This window comes from Haliaeetus leucocephalus, unplaced genomic scaffold (genome assembly GCF_000737465.1).
Source record: "Haliaeetus leucocephalus isolate CR32 unplaced genomic scaffold, Haliaeetus_leucocephalus-4.0 Scaffold598, whole genome shotgun sequence".
In the NCBI taxonomy this organism is placed as follows: domain Eukaryota; kingdom Metazoa; phylum Chordata; class Aves; order Accipitriformes; family Accipitridae; genus Haliaeetus; species Haliaeetus leucocephalus.
The window spans coordinates 5,077,002-5,094,702 of record NW_010973034.1 but is presented as its reverse complement, the minus strand read 5'-3'; the positions used below and the strand labels follow the sequence as shown (position 1 = coordinate 5,094,702).

At 37.2% G+C, this 17,701-nt stretch overlaps 1 protein-coding gene across 1 annotated transcript in view; it reads right to left on the bottom strand.

The window, feature by feature from the left end:
* Positions 1–17,701, bottom strand: part of EDIL3 (EGF-like repeats and discoidin I-like domains 3) — a 302,894-nt gene that overhangs the window by 106,394 nt on the left and 178,799 nt on the right. The window lies entirely within an intron of this gene.

The window sequence follows — 17,701 nt, the reverse complement described above, 5'->3', positions numbered from 1 at the left end:
ATTAAATTCAAAAGACAGAAAAGGTGGTTAATTTCATTTGAGTTTCCCTTTTCCACTACACTTTGTCAAATGCTGCAAGAATAATACTCCCCCATGTTTTTCAGTGTAGTAACCTTCAAGTATAACATCAGAGTCTTTTTCTCAAATGTACTAGAGTATTATTCAGTCATCATAAACAGACAGATGAAGGATAATGATATCTCATAATTAAAATTCTCCATCTCTGCATTTATGTTTATTCTGTATGGAGTAGAAACATTGTATGGATTTTATACATCATTGTCTCAAAGGGCTGCATCAATGCATACAGTTAAGTATTTAAAAGATGGTAGCCCACACCAGCTTCATTAAGTCCTGTTGCATTAGACACTGTAAACAGCAAACAGAAAAGCAGTCTTTAGCTTGTTCTAGAATTTTACTTCATTCAATTTTGCTTAAGTGCATATTCATTTTGAATACAGTTGCTGATAAAGCACCTATGTGCATAGCACAGAAATAAGTTCAAATGAGAAGACAACAGAGATGAACTAGTGGCATTCATTGGTGGCTGAAATGCACTACAAATTGAAGTAGTACTCCTCACTGTTGTGTTGAATCTGCTTCTGTCCCCAAAATGCAAACCTGGTTTGCACTGGCTTATGCAAACTAAAGAAGATGCTACATAAGGTCTAAACCTGATGCAATAAGGCTTGTGCGGAAGAAGCAGAATTCAGCTCTGTCAATAAAGTTGCTTGATTTCTGGTACTTGAGTATGTAACTTTTGTACTTTTAATTTGTTTTTTTACATTTACTAGGAATCTATGTACAAAAATTCAGTGGTTTAATATACACAACTTGCCTACCTCTGATTGATTTTGTGATGTCTCCAAGGGACTCTGTGCCTCCAGTCTTTTCTGCAGATCCAAAAAGCTGTGTAGCTTTTAAATTATGTCTGCAATGTATGGGAGGTAGGTTGAAAACTGGCTGAATGGCCAGGACCAGAGGGTGTTGATCAGTGGTATGAAGTCTAGCTGGAGGCCAGTAATTATCAGTGTACCACTAGAGCCAATACTGGTCTGATCCTGTTCAGCATCTTCACTAATGATCTGCATGGGCAGAATTGACCCTCACTGAGTTTGCTGATGACACAAAACTGGGAAGAGCAGCCGATACACCAGATGGGTGTGCTGCCGTCCAGAGGGACCTCAACAGGCTGGAGAAATGGGCTGAACAGGAACCTCATGAAGCTCAACAGGGGAAGTGCCAAGTCCTGCCTCTGCCCCTGGGGAGGAACAGCCCCATGCACCAGGACATGTTGGCCAGCTGACCAGCTGGAAAGCAGCTTGGCAGAGAAGGACCTGGGGGTCCTGGTGGACAACAAGTTGACCATGAGACAGCAATGTGCCCTCCTGGCAAAGGCGGCCAACACCCTCCTGGGCTGCATCAGGCAGCGCATTGCCAGCAGGTTGAGGGAGCTGATCCTTCTCTCTGCTCAGTACTGGTGAGTCCTGGGTCCAGTTCTGGGCTGCTCAGTATAAAAGAGACATGGACTTACTGGAGAGAGTCCAACAAAGGGCCACTAAGATCATGAAGGGACTAGAGCACCTCACTTGCGAGGAAAGGCTGAGAGAGCTGGTACTGTTTAGCTTAAAGTAGAGGAGGGTCAGGAGGAAACTCCTCAATGTATATAAATACCTGAATGGAACGTGCAAAGAAGATGGAGCCAAGCTCTTTTCAGTGGTGGCCAGTGACAGGACAAGAGGCAATGGGCACAACCTGAAACAGGGCGTTTCATCTCAACGTCAGAAACCACTTTTTTACTGTAAGCGTGACTAAGCAGTGGCATAGGCTGGTCAGGGAGTTTGTGGATTCTCCATCTCTGGAGATATTCAAAATCCATTTGGATATAGTGCTGGGCAACCAGCTCTAGGTGGCCCTGCTTGAGCAGGAGGAGGTGGACCAGATGACCTCCCAAGGTCCCTTTTACCCTCAACCCTTCTGTGATTCTGTGATAATCTTTCCATTGCTGTGAAGAGAAATGCAGGGACAGACCTCCAGCTAAATGTGGAGGCTAGTTTCAGTCCTTTGAACAAGAAAAAATTCAGATTTTTATACTAAAATTGATGATGGTTACTGATCTCTGAGCTTCTTTTTAATCCCTTGTGTCTTACTATTTGTTGCCCATAAAGATATTACATACTGGACTAATAAAAATTCATAGTGTTAGCTGAATTTCTGTCTATTAAAGAGGAAGAAGAGGAGTACCAGCTTAGCGTGCGAGAAATAAAACCTGCCAAGGGAAATGACCAAAGAACAGACCTGCTCAATTCTCAATTAAATTCTTTATATGTATTTATAAAACTTAATAAGATTCTTCAGCTCCCTATTTGCCTTTTTAAGCAAAGCCCATTAACCTTAACATTTTCATCAGGTTATTCATCATTTTCATACAGGCTAACACATTTGTGGGAAAAAAAATATCAAGGTCACTGTGAACTAAAAAACATTAAATGAACATATGAACTATCTCTTACTTGGTGAAATAAAGGTAGTAATTTATCCTCTTAAAAGCTTTTCTGTGTAAAGATAATATCTTCTCAAGATATTTAAATGTTTCTGATTTGCCATTCATATTGAAATATGTAGGAAAAAATGCACAGCTTTCCAGCGTATTTCATATTGTCTATGCAATGATGTAGAAAACAAACTGAACCTTAAGTACCAAGTAGTTCTAAAGCAATCCTCACATTCTATCCCTATGGAGCAATTAGCTATGATCAGTGCAGAAAGATGGAAGTTTATTATTATTATATTTGTTACTTGGATCCTACAGTGATTTTTTCCCAGTAATTTGAGAACCTTCAGTCCTATCAGTTCAGACAAGTATGTCATATTTGATGAATGAGGAAAGACTAGCTCATTGTAGCAGCATGTTTGATACCAGAACAGACATTTATTTGGAAAGATAACAACTAACTGTGTTAAAGAAAGGAGCATAAGTTCTACAGAATTATTTAATTTACTATTCATTATTTCATTTGATTGAATGTGCAGATGTAGAATATTTAATTAAAAGAGGTTCCTGCAAATTGTGGTCAGCTTTTGTTCAAATTCCTAGGTGTGCCAATTATGATACTAAGCCTTACACCAGCTGGTCTGTTTCCTTCTTCTAAAACATATATATTCCCTTTTTAACTTTGTTATATTGTCACTATTAGAAGTAAATTTGAATAGAAATTTTAAAATACTCCAGAGTTACTGAAGTAGTTGTTCCTAAAGACAATAAAAGTTCCCAAAGAAAAGCTCTCTGTATGTTGTCAGATACAAATTCTTCACTGACTATGCAATCAAACTACCTAAGTGATAAGGATGTGCTTTTAATGTAAATTAACTAATATAAAGTAAAATCACTGTAGGTTGCTCATGATTTTTCAGGTAAGCTTAGGTTAGATTTTGAAGTGTTGTTCAGATAACAATCTTATACACTGCAGTAACTATAACACAGGTAGCTGGGTACTACCAGAGAACTGAGTTCCTCACAGAGGGACCTAGTAAGACTCTTAAATACTGAGTGAAATGGGGTCCTGAAGAGGTTTAACTGCCAGCACAGGAAAAGCCTGTATTTCTAAAAAGTGTCCAGGTTAGCTGAAAACAAACGAACAACCAAAAAAACCCAACCCTTCCCAAACCACCCCTGGTCTGTGACCCATCCCCCCAAGATTTCTCTACCGAAGATGGATTCTAAATTTCATAGTGGTGAAGGAACAAGGAAACACTGACCATTTTCTGAAAACAGACTGATCCTTGCATAATAGCTTGAAGGGCAAAGACAGTTGATCAGGAAGTAAAGGCTATGCTAAGGTTTCTTTTTATGTTGAAGATGATTAATTTTACATTTCCTACCTCGTAAGATCAAACCATAACTACAAAGCTATTAAGCACACTTCTGTTTGAAGCACAGTCATTGTGCACCCTGGAACAGAAGTATGCTGTCAGAAACTGGGCAACTAGGAGACAGCTTCACTATATTACATAGTGATTTGGAGAACCATTGTGAAGCAGAGTTCTGGGGTTTTGTCCTTCTTTGCTAGATTATTTATTATATTTAACCCTCGAAGTATTTAATAAACATGAATAAAGCCTAGTACTGTACTTGCAAACATAATATAATTAAAAAACCACAATCCTAATTTGACTTCACCTGTTAAATAGTCACACGTGTTTTTCTGAAAAATTACACCACATGAAATAAGTATACAAATTATGTAACTGTTTTAATAAAAGATTTAACTATTACTTCCAGTAATTTGAGTTCTTCAGCAAGCTACTTGATGTAAACCTGGCTTTTTGTGATGAAGGGACTGATAAGCTCAATCAGTTGTTTTTGCCAACACAGCTTGTGTTTTGGCTGCAAGTGCACACCAGTATCTTGTTCCTGTCCCCTGCTTCCTTGTTCTTTATGTAGCCCAAATTCCTGGTTCCTGCCACCTGAACCTTTGTTTCTGATCCAGGACTACCTTTTGCAGTACAGACTTCCTGAGTTCCCTCCTGCTGACAAGTACATTCTTTCCTTATCCCTTGATTTTATACTTGTTTTGGCTTCCTGATCACACTTGATCTGCTCATCTCAACTGTAAGTCATGTTTTTAATCAGACTTCTATCTTGATAGAACAGTTGGCCTGTCAGAACCACAGAATCTAGGTTCAAGTGTCCATACTGGAAGTCAAATTGGCCTTTAGTAGGAGCACTGATTAGACATAATCCAGTTATGCCTTACTAATATTGCAAATATTTTCTTCCATAATAAAGTCAATTTAGTGTATAGAAAACAGATGCCAACAGAAGATCAACTGGTTATAAACTCTGTATCATAACTGGCTTCTATGAGGACCCACAACCATACACTGGTTAAAGATCAAGTCACAATTTGAGAAATATGATACCCACCCCTGCCCTGAATTTTTTTTATTTTTAAAGAAAACCAGAAAACTTAGAAAATTCCCTCCCCAGTTGTATTTCAAAGTAGAAGTTGTTGATAACTAACATGTTCAAATACCTTTATATTTGGAAACTGGCAAGGCATAAAGTGGAGCTTAGTCTAGGCTTTTCTTGTAGTTCCTTGATGGTTCTTGATATATTTTTAAAATGTATTCACTGTATTATTTTCTATTGTATATTGATCCTGAAGGTTTAATTACATGAATAAGTACTGTATGAGTAAGACCACACAAAGTATATGATCTTGCTTGCAGAAGTTTGTAATAGCCTGTTATTGTTTAAACATGAGCCTTCAGATATTCAAATTTTTCATTATTACTTTCTTAATAAATGCCATGAAAGTCAGATTATGTACTCTTTTTTTCTTATTACAGATTTGTACCAATTTGCTCAAGCACCATATTTTTTACCAGACATTAAATGGTAAAGCTCCATTGAAAAGAATAAAATTGGACCAATTTTATTTGGTAAAGAATCTGCCTTCAGAATCAATAGACTTTAAAATGGCTATCTTAACACTGAGCTACTTAAATGATAAAATTTGAAGCATTACAGCAATTCACATATAGAAGGACACATCTCCTTTAAAAGTAGGAGGCTCTTGGTAAAATATTAAAAAAAAAAAAAAAAAAAAAATAAAAATGTTCTTTCTCATATTCCTGTGGTTTGCTACAACAATCTTAAATTGTAAAGGTCTCCCAAACGAGGACGATCTCATTTTTTTCTAAAAAGTTTAAAAAAAAAAAAAAAAATTTGTATTTAAACAGAATGAATAAGCATCACCAAAAAGTTTGCGAGCACAGGTAGATCACCTTCAATTTTTGGTTAAAAGATACAGAAGAGATAAGTAATTACCATGATAATAATTCATTTTATTATTGTTAATTATAGGTTTAAGAAAGTTTCTAACCTGCTTCTGAAGAAGTTTTTGGCTGTAATTAATTTAAACAAAAAATAAGCTGTAACTTCAGCTATAACTGTTCCTTGATTTAACCAGGATTATACAAAAACAAGCACTAATACATTACTGGTACAACCCTGGTGTGAAACATTTAAAAAGAACTAGAGCATATTCTCATGAAATTTGGGAATTTAGTATATATTATTAAATCTGAACTGGATGTATTCAATGCATATTCAACACAGAACAGACATCTGTTAAAATTCAGTGGTTTGATTGCTTTTGCAAAGCTAGTTTCCTGACCACAGAAGGCTCTAAAAATGCTGTGCCAAATAACCTGCAGGAAACTTCAACTATAATGTCATACTGAAGTGATTCACTGTTCAGATATCCTTATTATCTGGTACAGAAAGCAGAAAACAGCTTTACACTTGAAACGAAAAAGTACAAGCCTCTTGCTCCTCATCCTTAGACACTAAACATTATACTACCCCTGCTGTCATTATTCTACATAAAGTTTTCCTTCTCCTCCAAGTATTTGGGACAACATACTGTGGTAAATGTCCTCCAGAATAATCCATTACAGAGCTGCCTATTAGAATCTTTCCTGAATTAATCAGTACAAATATTTCAGATACTATTATTCTATTAAGAAGAGAGTAAGTCAGGTAAGAGAGTTACTAAAGTTGTGTTCTGAACCCAAAAGAGGCATTCTAAATAAGCAAGCCAAGGAAATAAAAATAATGTCTATACATAAGCCTGAACTTTTGGCTTGACTATGCATGAATGTTTGAGATATCTCATAACCAGCAATACATGTTAATGTCTAAACATTCAACCATTTCTAAAGGTTGGACCAGACGATCTTATGAGATCCCTTCCAACCTGGACTGTTCTATGATTGTATAAGAAAAACAATTCTGAAAAGAGTTCAGCTGCTCTTATCTAGAGTTCTGTCAGGAACTGCCTCTTATGCATCCTTCCTCATATAACAGGCTTGCCTTGCAGAGCAATTTTATGTTCTCTTAGGTTTCTTTAGACTAATTTATAATTTTTTCATTATGTCTAACAAGCCCTCTTAAAAAAAAAAAAAAAAAAAAAAAGACTTCATGCTACCTGTAAACATTGATCTTTTTCCTTAGTTTGGAAAAAATCAAGTGTTATTTCCTATCCTGGTGGTTTTTGAAATAGTTTTAGGTCAACTTGTTTCAAGAAAAATAGGAATATATAGCTATGATTCTGTTCACCTTGATTCATAAAGAAATCTGAATTCTGAGAAACTGAAAATGAAAAAATATGTCAAAGTTCTTTTATATGACATTTTCTTCAATCTAATGTGGCAAGTAAAATCTTTAATTTTGACAAAACAGCATTTTTTATTATGACTAATTCCTTTCCCCGCCAGTTCATTTAACATCTTTTCCACCTATAATTCACACCTCTGTTCAAAGTAATGCTGTTATTGTATCAGCAAATCACCTGTAGCATCTATCTGTAAAATCACATTTTAAAATAGATTTATTATCTATAGCATTATCCCAGCTTTCTTCATGTTCTATAATGGCATTTCCCCTATGCAACCCTCACTTAAACAAAAATTTCCAAATTAAATTTAAAGTTTTCAAGTCACTTATGAATACATTTCTATACAATAGTAATTATAACCACAGTTTTCAGAATGCTAAGATTAACTGTAGAACTACCAGAAAAATAATAATAAAAAAATTAACAAGAAAAAGACCCAATGAAATAGTTTGCAGAATACTGTTCTTCTTCTGGGACTTTGAATTAAGACCAGAAAAAAAAAAAAGAAAAAAATTACTCAGTTTAAGAATTGCTAGGAACCTACAGGGGCAACTTCTATGAACACTGCAAAGTTTATGCATCACTCCAATATACACATTTAGCATTTTATGTGCTATGCACATTTTATAATGTGCGGGTTTTCTAGCAAGAGAGCAAATATTAATTATTTCTGTATTTTTACACTCCAAAAGTGGTTTTCAATTGTTTTCCTTAGAAACTATTGGAAACTATGTAAAAGAATGGTGAGATCACATAATTAATTTCATAAAGTCTACTGGGACCTTCTAGAGAGAGTATAAAGGTGCCTGTTGACTTTGAAGGACTTTGAGCAGATTCTGAATAAGGTAGGGCTCTACAGGAATCTTCCCCACAGTAACTATAAATCTTGTTACATTCACAGCAATATTTTCATACTTTTTTGTGTATTTTGAGGAAACTTTTTTTTACCTCCATTTCTGTCTTGAAAACTCCCATAAAATAAATGAGAAAACCGACTATCACTCTGATCATACAATGAAATTGAGATCTGCATTGGTACCTAGTGCCTGTCTTGCAAAATTTTTATTTTTTAGTTACAGCCACTAAAAAGCTATTATAATTTTCTCCGTGGAGTCACACTTACAACACTGGACTATGTCAGTATTTCCTGATCTTCTATTTACTGGTTTAAATTCACATTTAATGGATTTTCATCTAAGGTAATTTAAATTTAATAGAATTTTGGAATAGCATTCCCAGGACCTTTCTTATTAGTTATAAGATAGTTGGTACTTTAAAAGTTTTTATATGAATTGAAGCAGATTTTTCATTTTTAATTACTTTTAATGTATACTGGCATGAAAATCTTTGTCCCATTAAATAACGTACCATTTAATTTGACACTGTAGAAGCATGTCTTCAGGGCAACAATTCCTATCGTTTCCAATGAACCTTATTAAAATAATTGGCTATTTATATAACAAGCATTTGACAAATCATTTTAACTGTAGTTGAGAAAAAAACCCTCTTATTAAAAAGTGAATCAACTTGTGAATCATTTTTTATTACAAGCAATGCTCCAAAAATCTCAACTTCGCAAGGAAACTTAAATTATCCAGCATTAGACTATAACCTCTAACTGGATTATTTGCTAAAATACTGTAGGTGGGCTCATGGCAAGAACTCCAATTATTTTCAAAGCAAGTTTGAACCCAGATCAGTGAATTAGCATATTTCCCTTCACATATCCAAAAATAATTGTATTCTTTCAAAATGTAGTTGTTTATGCATTTCAGAATAGAGTGAGGGTAGGGATATATCTTTTTCACATCAGTACAGTTATGGCATGTGTTTTCAAAAATGTTATTAGACCAACAAGTCCTGGAGGATATGATGATGGATGTTCTAAAATGACTAAAACAGATGGTTGTATTTGTTCACATGTCTGTATTTGATATACACGGGGTGAAGTGTATTCCTTTATGACCAATCTATATACATCTCATTTAAGCTCTCATAAAAAGTCATCTGTGGGACTTCAGTACACTTATGTTGCATAAGTGCATATAAATATGCTGTGTAAAGGTCATTTCTACTCTTTGCTAATACCTTTCAAATTCATACTCCTAGTTGCTCATAAATATTTGCATGTTTTACTGTTTATGAATCTTATTGTTAATCACAGAAATAATCTAGCACTCTAAATAGGAAAATGGGTTAGATATTTTGGCAGTTCTCTAACCTTTTTTTCCCCTCTAGCGGCTGTGGAGTACCACATTTTATTACATTTAACATACATGGACACATATTAGATTAAGAGCATATTTATAAATCACTTAAGAGTTATGGAGGGTTAATAAATGAATGGATGGCTCAATACATGATTAACCAAATGTCTGTTATTCACTATAGCAAATCACTATTTTCATTACAACCGTTGTTACATCCTTAGTCCTATAAGGATTATACGTTTGCTTATAGTATGTGTACACAAACATAAGAGCAAGAGGAAAGACCTGGGGAACTACAAGTCAGTCAATCTCACCTCAGGCCCCAGGAAGGTGATGAAGAAAACCGTCCTAAAAACCATTTCCCAACACATTAGGGACAAGAAGGTGATGCAAAGTAGTCGGCATGGATTTATGAGGGAGAAACCATGCTTGACCAAGCTGATAGCCTACTACAATGAGGTCACTGGGTCAGTGGATGAGGGTGAGCAGTGGATATTGTTTACCTCAACTTCAGTAAAACTTGTAACACTGTCTCCTGTAACATAGGCAGGCTGACTGTGCAGGTTAGATAAGTGAACAGTGAGATGTATTACAAAACAGATGAATGGTTGGGCCGAGGGTAGTGATAGCGGTAGAAAGTCCAGTTGCAGGCAAAACACTGGTGGTGTATCCCAGGGATCAATACAAGAGCCAACACTGTTCAACATCTTCATTAATGACCCAGACACTAGGACAGAGCGCACCCTCCCCAAGTTTGCTGATGACACAAAACCGGGAGGAGCGGCCGATACGCCAGATGGGTGTGCTGCCGTCCAGAGGGACCTCAACAGGCTGGAGAAATGGGCTGAACAGGAACCTCATGAAGCTCAACAGGGGAAGTGCCAAGTCCTGCCTCTGCCCCTGGGGAGGAACAGCCCCATGCACCAGGACATGTTGGCCAGCTGACCAGCTGGAAAGCAGCTTGGCAGAGAAGGACCTGGGGGTCCTGGTGGACAACAAGTTGACCATGAGACAGCAATGTGCCCTCCTGGCAAAGGCGGCCAACACCCTCCTGGGCTGCATCAGGCAGCGCATTGCCAGCAGGTTGAGGGAGCTGATCCTTCTTCTCTACTCAGCACTGGGGAGACACAGAATCATAGAATGATTTGGTTTGGGTTGGAAGGGACCTTCAGAGATCATCTAGTTCCAACCTCCCTGCTGTGGGCAGGGACATCTTTTATTAGATCAGGTTTCTCAAAGCCCCATCCAACCTAACCTTCAACACTTCCAGGCATGGGGCATCTGGAGTGCTGTGTCCAATGCTGGGCTTCCCAGTACAAAAAAGACATGGACTTTCTGGAGTCAGTCCAGCACAGGGCTATGGTGACTAAGGGACTGGAGCATCCGACCTACAACAAGATGCTGAGAGTGCTGAGACTGCTCAGTCTGCAGAAGGGGAGGCTTGGGGGACTCCTAGCTACATGTACAAATATCTGATGGGAGGGAATGAAGACAAAAGAGGCAGACTGTCTTCAGTGGTGCCCACCAACTGGACAAGAGGCAATGGGCTCTACTTAAAATACAAGAAACTCCATCTGAAGACATTTTCTTACAGTGAGAGTGGTCAGTCACAGGAGAGAGGTTGTGGAGTCTTCATCTGTGCAAATATTCAAAACATGATGGGACACGGTCCTCGGCAACCTGCTCTGTTTGACGCTGCTTGAGGATGGGGGTTGGACTATGTGATCTCCACAGGTCCTTTCCAAACTAAACAATTCTATGATTCAGTGATATATGCCTACAATATATATCCTATGTATATAGTATATATTATCTCTGGCAAATACACTTATTTGCTAACAACTTATCCGTCATTTTATCTTTTGGACTATGATAATTTCCTTGTCTCCTCTGCAAAGGTGAAAAGGAAGACCACATCTCCCTCCCCATATAAGACGCAAAATGTATATGAAGTAGTTTCCTCACATCACCAATGACTGTCTAGTACAGGAAGGGAAATATTTATTGCAGTGAATTCTGTCTCCATCTGACTGACAGCTCTATTATCTCAGGGCACATACACCCTGGTTGCTCTTCATGACTCACAGAGAATTATACGTCCTGCACTAAAACCATCTCTCAGAACTGGAACTTGTATTTATGGCAGCTGGCCCAGGCAATGTCACCTTTGCTTGATGATCACATCAGATAAGACCTATCCAAATAGTTTTATGCATTTTCCACGACTATGTTTAGCAGCTAAGGAATTGCCTTCCAGTCTATACATATCATCTGTACCATAACTTAGGGCCATGGGTGGTACAATCCCTGTAAAAGATTATTTTTGCTGAGAAATGGGAGGAGGTTCTCTCTCTGTTAGAGCACTGAAATAATGAAGTCAGAAATAAATACTGTAAACTGAATTTTAGATTCGGGCAAAGGTTCCTTTCACCTTTCACTTTTTTTCCTAATTTTGGTGTATGCCTTCTGCAGTGTTATTCTGAAGCTCCTTTAAGTATTAACTGACAAAATAGAAATGATGAGAAAAGAATGGACTAATTTGTCTGTAACAATGAAAACTACCGGTATGGAAGAGAATATTGTATTTAAACAAACTCTAAAAACTACATGAGAGTACTGATTGTATGCATAAACAGCTCTGCAAGATACACAAAAGGATCACATAGAATACATTTTCAGAACCAGATGCCTCACTGACTTGTGTAGAGGATAAAATGAAATCTGACAAGATTACAAAACTTACCTATTACTTGCAGGTAAATAGCAATTTAAATTCTCTTTTATGGTGTAATGCATACACACCTGGACCATGGAACATCAGTTCAATGCTAATGTTTTGTCATAAGGGGCAATTCCTGAATGCTATCATTATTGCTCATTCATGGCCAAGCACAGATCCCAGCAGAAGTCCTTCTGAGATGATAAGCAACTACTGAAGCTCTGTGCACTTGGGCAGAAAAGTATCACAGTAAGAACTAATAAGCTCCTCTGGAAAGCCTTAGGAGTATCTATGCTTTTATTAACAGCAATTACCAAAGGGGTGTGTATCAGTTTCAGCATTATATCTAATCTGTTAGAAGTGTAGAGCTGCCAATTCCACCTTTTATGTCCCTCTGCATGTTCCTGTCTCCCCACTCCTCTAGGACCCAGTACAGGCTACATTCAGTGACCTGATCCCACTGAAAATCCCTTCTTGCGATTAGTTTGTACACTTCCAGATCAGCCTGGTGAGATGATTCAGATTGAAGTTGGATGGGGATATACTCTCACGGAAGACTGGCATCATCACTTTTGGCAGTATCAGGCAATCACACCAGAGGATTAAACAAAATTCAGCCAGCTCAAGAGACTGCAGAAAGCCAAGTGCCTCTTGTGATGTCAGCCATTAACAAGTCATAAGAAAAGGAAGATAAACAAGATCTATTCATTGTTTTTGGTGTACTTGGAGAAAAACGTAGGCACAGATAGGTTATGTCTACATTTGTAAGTACTGTGGTCTTACAGAACTATAGTTGTAGAGTGAAGGGGACACTATGTCTGCATGTCCCTACACGCATCTCAGGGATGTGTTCTCTGTACAAGTTCAAGCCTGGATGGGTGGATGGAATGCCCATTTACCCACTGGAATGTTTTATGTGAATTCCTAGTGTGTACACAAGGAATTTAGACTACCAGACTATTTTATTTTAGATTATTTTCATCTCAAAGGGATCTAGTTCTTGTGCTCTGAGACTGCTGTCACATGAAGCAAAGCAGAGTAAGTGGAGATGATCAAGAGATTTTCTTTAAAAATGCACTCCTGGTTCAAACTAAAACACTCATCCAGATGCCCTACAGAAATAATTGCATGTTATTTAACACATCAGAATAAATGCAGGCTAGAAGAATATCCTGGGTATTCATATGCAAATGTGACAGCACCATGAGTTTTGCTTGAGATATTTTATGAATACAAAGGGAATACATTTGTAATGCAGATTGGTATATACTATTAGACTATTATCTCATTATATTGAGCTTCAAGTCAAAGTACTGTTTTTTCAAGTTTTGCACACATACGTAATGAGTCTGACGCTATATCCTTCTCTCCCTCTGTATACTGCTTACTTACAAATAAGCCCACTGATCTTAAATGAATAAATACTACTTATAATTTCAAAAGAGTAGCTAGACTACTGAATAGATTTCTGGATCTTCCTTCTAAAAAGTTCTTTGGCTTCTTCAAGCTGTTCACTGGGTCTGTAGTATAAAAACAACACCTGATGACTAAACTTTTTCTTTCTTTAATTTTTAGAAAAATTGCCATGTGAATTGTTCAAGTTCCAAACATTAAAGTCAGTCATACAATTTTCAACTAGTTCAATGAACAATGGAAATACTAATATTCTATATAGTAATAGGGAACCGCACAGCTGTGTGCCAGCATGAGTTCCTAACAGAAGTACAGTATTTTAATTCCGCATCCTTGACACACCTACACACACAGAAGGTTGAGCACAGTGGTTCTTACAGGAGCAGAACAATAAAAAGAAAAAACAAGAAAAATATCTAAATTACAAAACATCTTTTTTCTAACAGCTGCTTCCTACACAGATGGATCAGACTGTGCCACTGTGTGACAAAATTCTAAATGATAAGTTTTGTCTCATTAAATAATGAGATTTCATTTCAAGATTTCATTTATCTTCATTATCTTCCTCAAAGAAACGTGCTGCTATACCTGTAATGAATCTGTGACTACAACAAAGACTGAAAGCAATCCTTCCTTTAAAGCTGTGGTGTGGCTGTGTTGATCCTTGTTGTGCTTTCAGTAGGTAGGACAATCCTAAACCATCACAATGGCTGAAATTCTCTTATAATTTCCTGTGTCTACCTAAACAGGCATAAAAAGTGGAAAGAAGGAACAGAGAACAGATGCTTTGTTCAGCTCCAGTTTTCCTGTGTTTGTCTTCTAACCATCCATAATTCTATTACGGTTAATCGATTGTTCTCTTGTACAGGACACAGTGCACCCTCAGCAAGTTTGCAGATTAAACCAAGCTTAGTGATGTGGTCAATATGCTTGAGGGATGGAATGCCAGGATCCAGAGGGACCTTAGCAGTTTGGAGGAGTGGGCCCATGTGAATCTCATGAAGTTCAACAAGGCCAAGTGCAAGGTCCTGCACCTGGGTTGGGGCAAGCCCCTGTATCAGTACAGCCTGCAGGACGAAGGGATTGAGAGCAGCCCTGCAGAGAAGGACACAGGGGAACTGGTGGATGAAAAATTGGACATGAGCCGGCAATGTGTGATGGCAGCCCAGAAAGCTAATCATATTCCAGGCTACATAAAAAGAAACATGGCCAGCAGGTCAAGGGAGGTGATTCTTCCCCTCCACTCCTGTGAGACCCCACTTGGAGTACTGCGTCCAGTTCTGGGCTCCCCAGTACAAGAAAGACATGGACCTGTTAGAGTGGATCCTCCTCCACAGGAGAGCTATGAGAAAGGTCAGTGGGCTGGAGTACCTCTTCTATGGAGAAAGCCAGAGTGAGTTGGGGATGTTCAGCCTGGAGAAGACAAGGCTCTGGGGAGAACTTATTGCAGCCTTTCAATATATTAAGGGGGGTTACAAGAAAGATGGAAAGAAACATTTTACCAGGGCCCATACTTACAGGACAAAAGGCAATGGTTTTAAACTGAAAGAGGGCAGATTTAGATTAGATACTAAGAAGAACTTTTTTCATGATGAGGGAGGTGAGACAGTGGAACAGGTTGCTCAGAGAAGTTGTGGAAACCTCATCCCTGGAAGTGTTCAAGTCCAGGTTGAGATGGGGCTTTGAGCAACCTGGTCTAGTGAAAGATGTCCCTGCCCATGGCAGCAGGTGGTGAGCTAGACGATCTTTGAAGGTCCCTTCCAACCCAAACCATTCTATGATTCTATGATCTATATCATCTAGTGGGTCACAGTTGCAAATATTAACACATTCAACAATAATAACGCCATACTGATCTAATAATGTGGTTAACACACTGTCTTAAGAGTTTCTTATTGATGCACTTTCTTGAAGAAAAGTTGTACAAGTGACAATTTGGGAACACCCCAATGTTTTTAAGTCACTTAGCATCTCAAAGCATCTTAGTCACTTAGCACATGACATGTGTCATAGAAACTCATGTGCAAAGTTTTAAGAAAAGGGCTTATGACCCTACAGAAAGCCAAGGATATTGGTCTCAATAACAAGCATTCTTTGTTAGAAAGATGGAGTCACATAAAGAGATGGAAAGCAGGCTCATTCACAAAGTGTATTGCTTGTCAAATTGACAAACGTGAAGGTAAAAGTGTACAATAATAGAAATCAGTTAGGATCAGTAATGCTATTTAAAGGACTCACTAACAAACAAGGTGAGTTTAGGTTTTCCAATCACTCTTACTCCACTTAAAGTCTGTTTTCCTTTGCAGAGCCTTTCTATGCCAAATCCTTGCTAAAAGAGCATTGAGAGCGTTCCCATGGAGAAGGCTAAGACTGAACAAAAAGAAAATGGACAATCGTCACACTTCTGGAAAGCTGCCAAAACCAGAATATTGAATTTGGGAAATGAAATAGAGAAAGCAAAGCAGTAAGAAATGGTTATTTTCTTGACTCAAGATCTCAAAAGCGAAAGAATGAATAGCATTTAAGTATTACAAAATTACCTTTTCCAGTGAAGAAAACAATCCTGTACCACTTTTCATAACAGAATTGAGATGAACATGTGCTTTTTGGTAAGTATGAAAAGGAATCCAAAAAAGGAGAACACAAAAGAATAAAATGACATTGAGATCCTAGATAATAGCTTTTGCTTGTTTGAATGGATAATCTTGAAGAAAACTGAAAATATTTATATAGTAGATACTGCATGGAATAATGCAGTATTAAGTGATAGAGAATAAGCATAACACATTGAGAGATATGGAATTCATTGTTGCTGCTCTTATCCAAGAAAACATTCTATTCATGTAAACTGAAGTTTGAGTGATGAGTGCGTCATTATGCATTTATCTGAAACACCCTATCTGTTTAACTATGAGATATTATATGTAAGAAATATAAACTCTAAACTCTGGTATGATAGCTTAAGTAAAAAAAAAAAACCATGAAAGTAGGAGTGTAAGAAACCAGATGAATCACAGTGTCCGGTTCCCTGTCTGTTACTGAAGAACCTCATATAAGTTCTGAAACAACTCATCATTTTCTTACAATATTTACCTGGTACAAAATAAGTGCAACAGCACAATGAATTTATTCTTCCACATTCTCATTTCACAAGCCGTGTAAGACCATTTACATATTGCTCTCAAAAAAGCAGTCTAGTTTTTGAAAATCTAGAAGGCAATCTTTGTGCCTTTTTTTGTAAAAGTGTTTTCATGCAACATTTGGAAGACTTTTTGCTAGTATTTTTGTGTAATGTATTCAGGAATATGAACAGTTATTCTCATTCTGAGGAAACCCACTGAAAAGGCATATTATAATATTTATGTTATAAAAGAGAGAATATGTGATGTTGACATTACAATGGGATAACTATTATTGAATGTAAAGAGATCATTTTTCATTCAGTATTTGTTATTAATTCAAATATAAAGAGGAACTTCTATGTGCAAAATATCTCCGTATGTTATCTTTTTAACGTAGAACATGAACCAATTTAATTTCTTTCACAATCAAACACCAAGTCATGTATTTTTGGAACATTAATTTCTTGCCACAGTAAAATAATACTAATCATTAAGAAAGACAGTAATTAGGGGAAGAGAGATTTACCCTCCTACAAGAGATCTTTATAATGGCTATTTACAACCTAAGTGACTTTTATACCATAGAAACACACATCTTAAAAGTATCATTCATTGTATAGTTCAGTCAGTGTATAGGTCATAAGAAATCCACCCCTCTGTTCAATATCCCCATAAAACCCAAAAGCAATCAGGAAGATCTATTTCCTCCCACTATGACATCTTATGAAAGAAACCTAGGCATCAAAGAAGGCAGCTTAATAAAAGCCTTAGCTCAACATCCAGTTCTGGTTAAAACAGGAAAAATCGAAAAGATTCCAACAAAATGCTGCATAAAGAACATAGAAAGTACTGTAAGGATCTTCTACCAAATAAATGATACAGCTTTGTCTTCAGTACAGGTCGCTGTCGCAGTAAAATATACCACAGAACAGAAAAGGTTTTGAGAATGCCACTGAGAAACCATTTAAAAGTCCTGCAAAAACTCTCATGTGAAACAGAAAAGGAAACAATTTTAACTGTTTGCATAGGAAAAATAAGAGGGAGCATGACAAA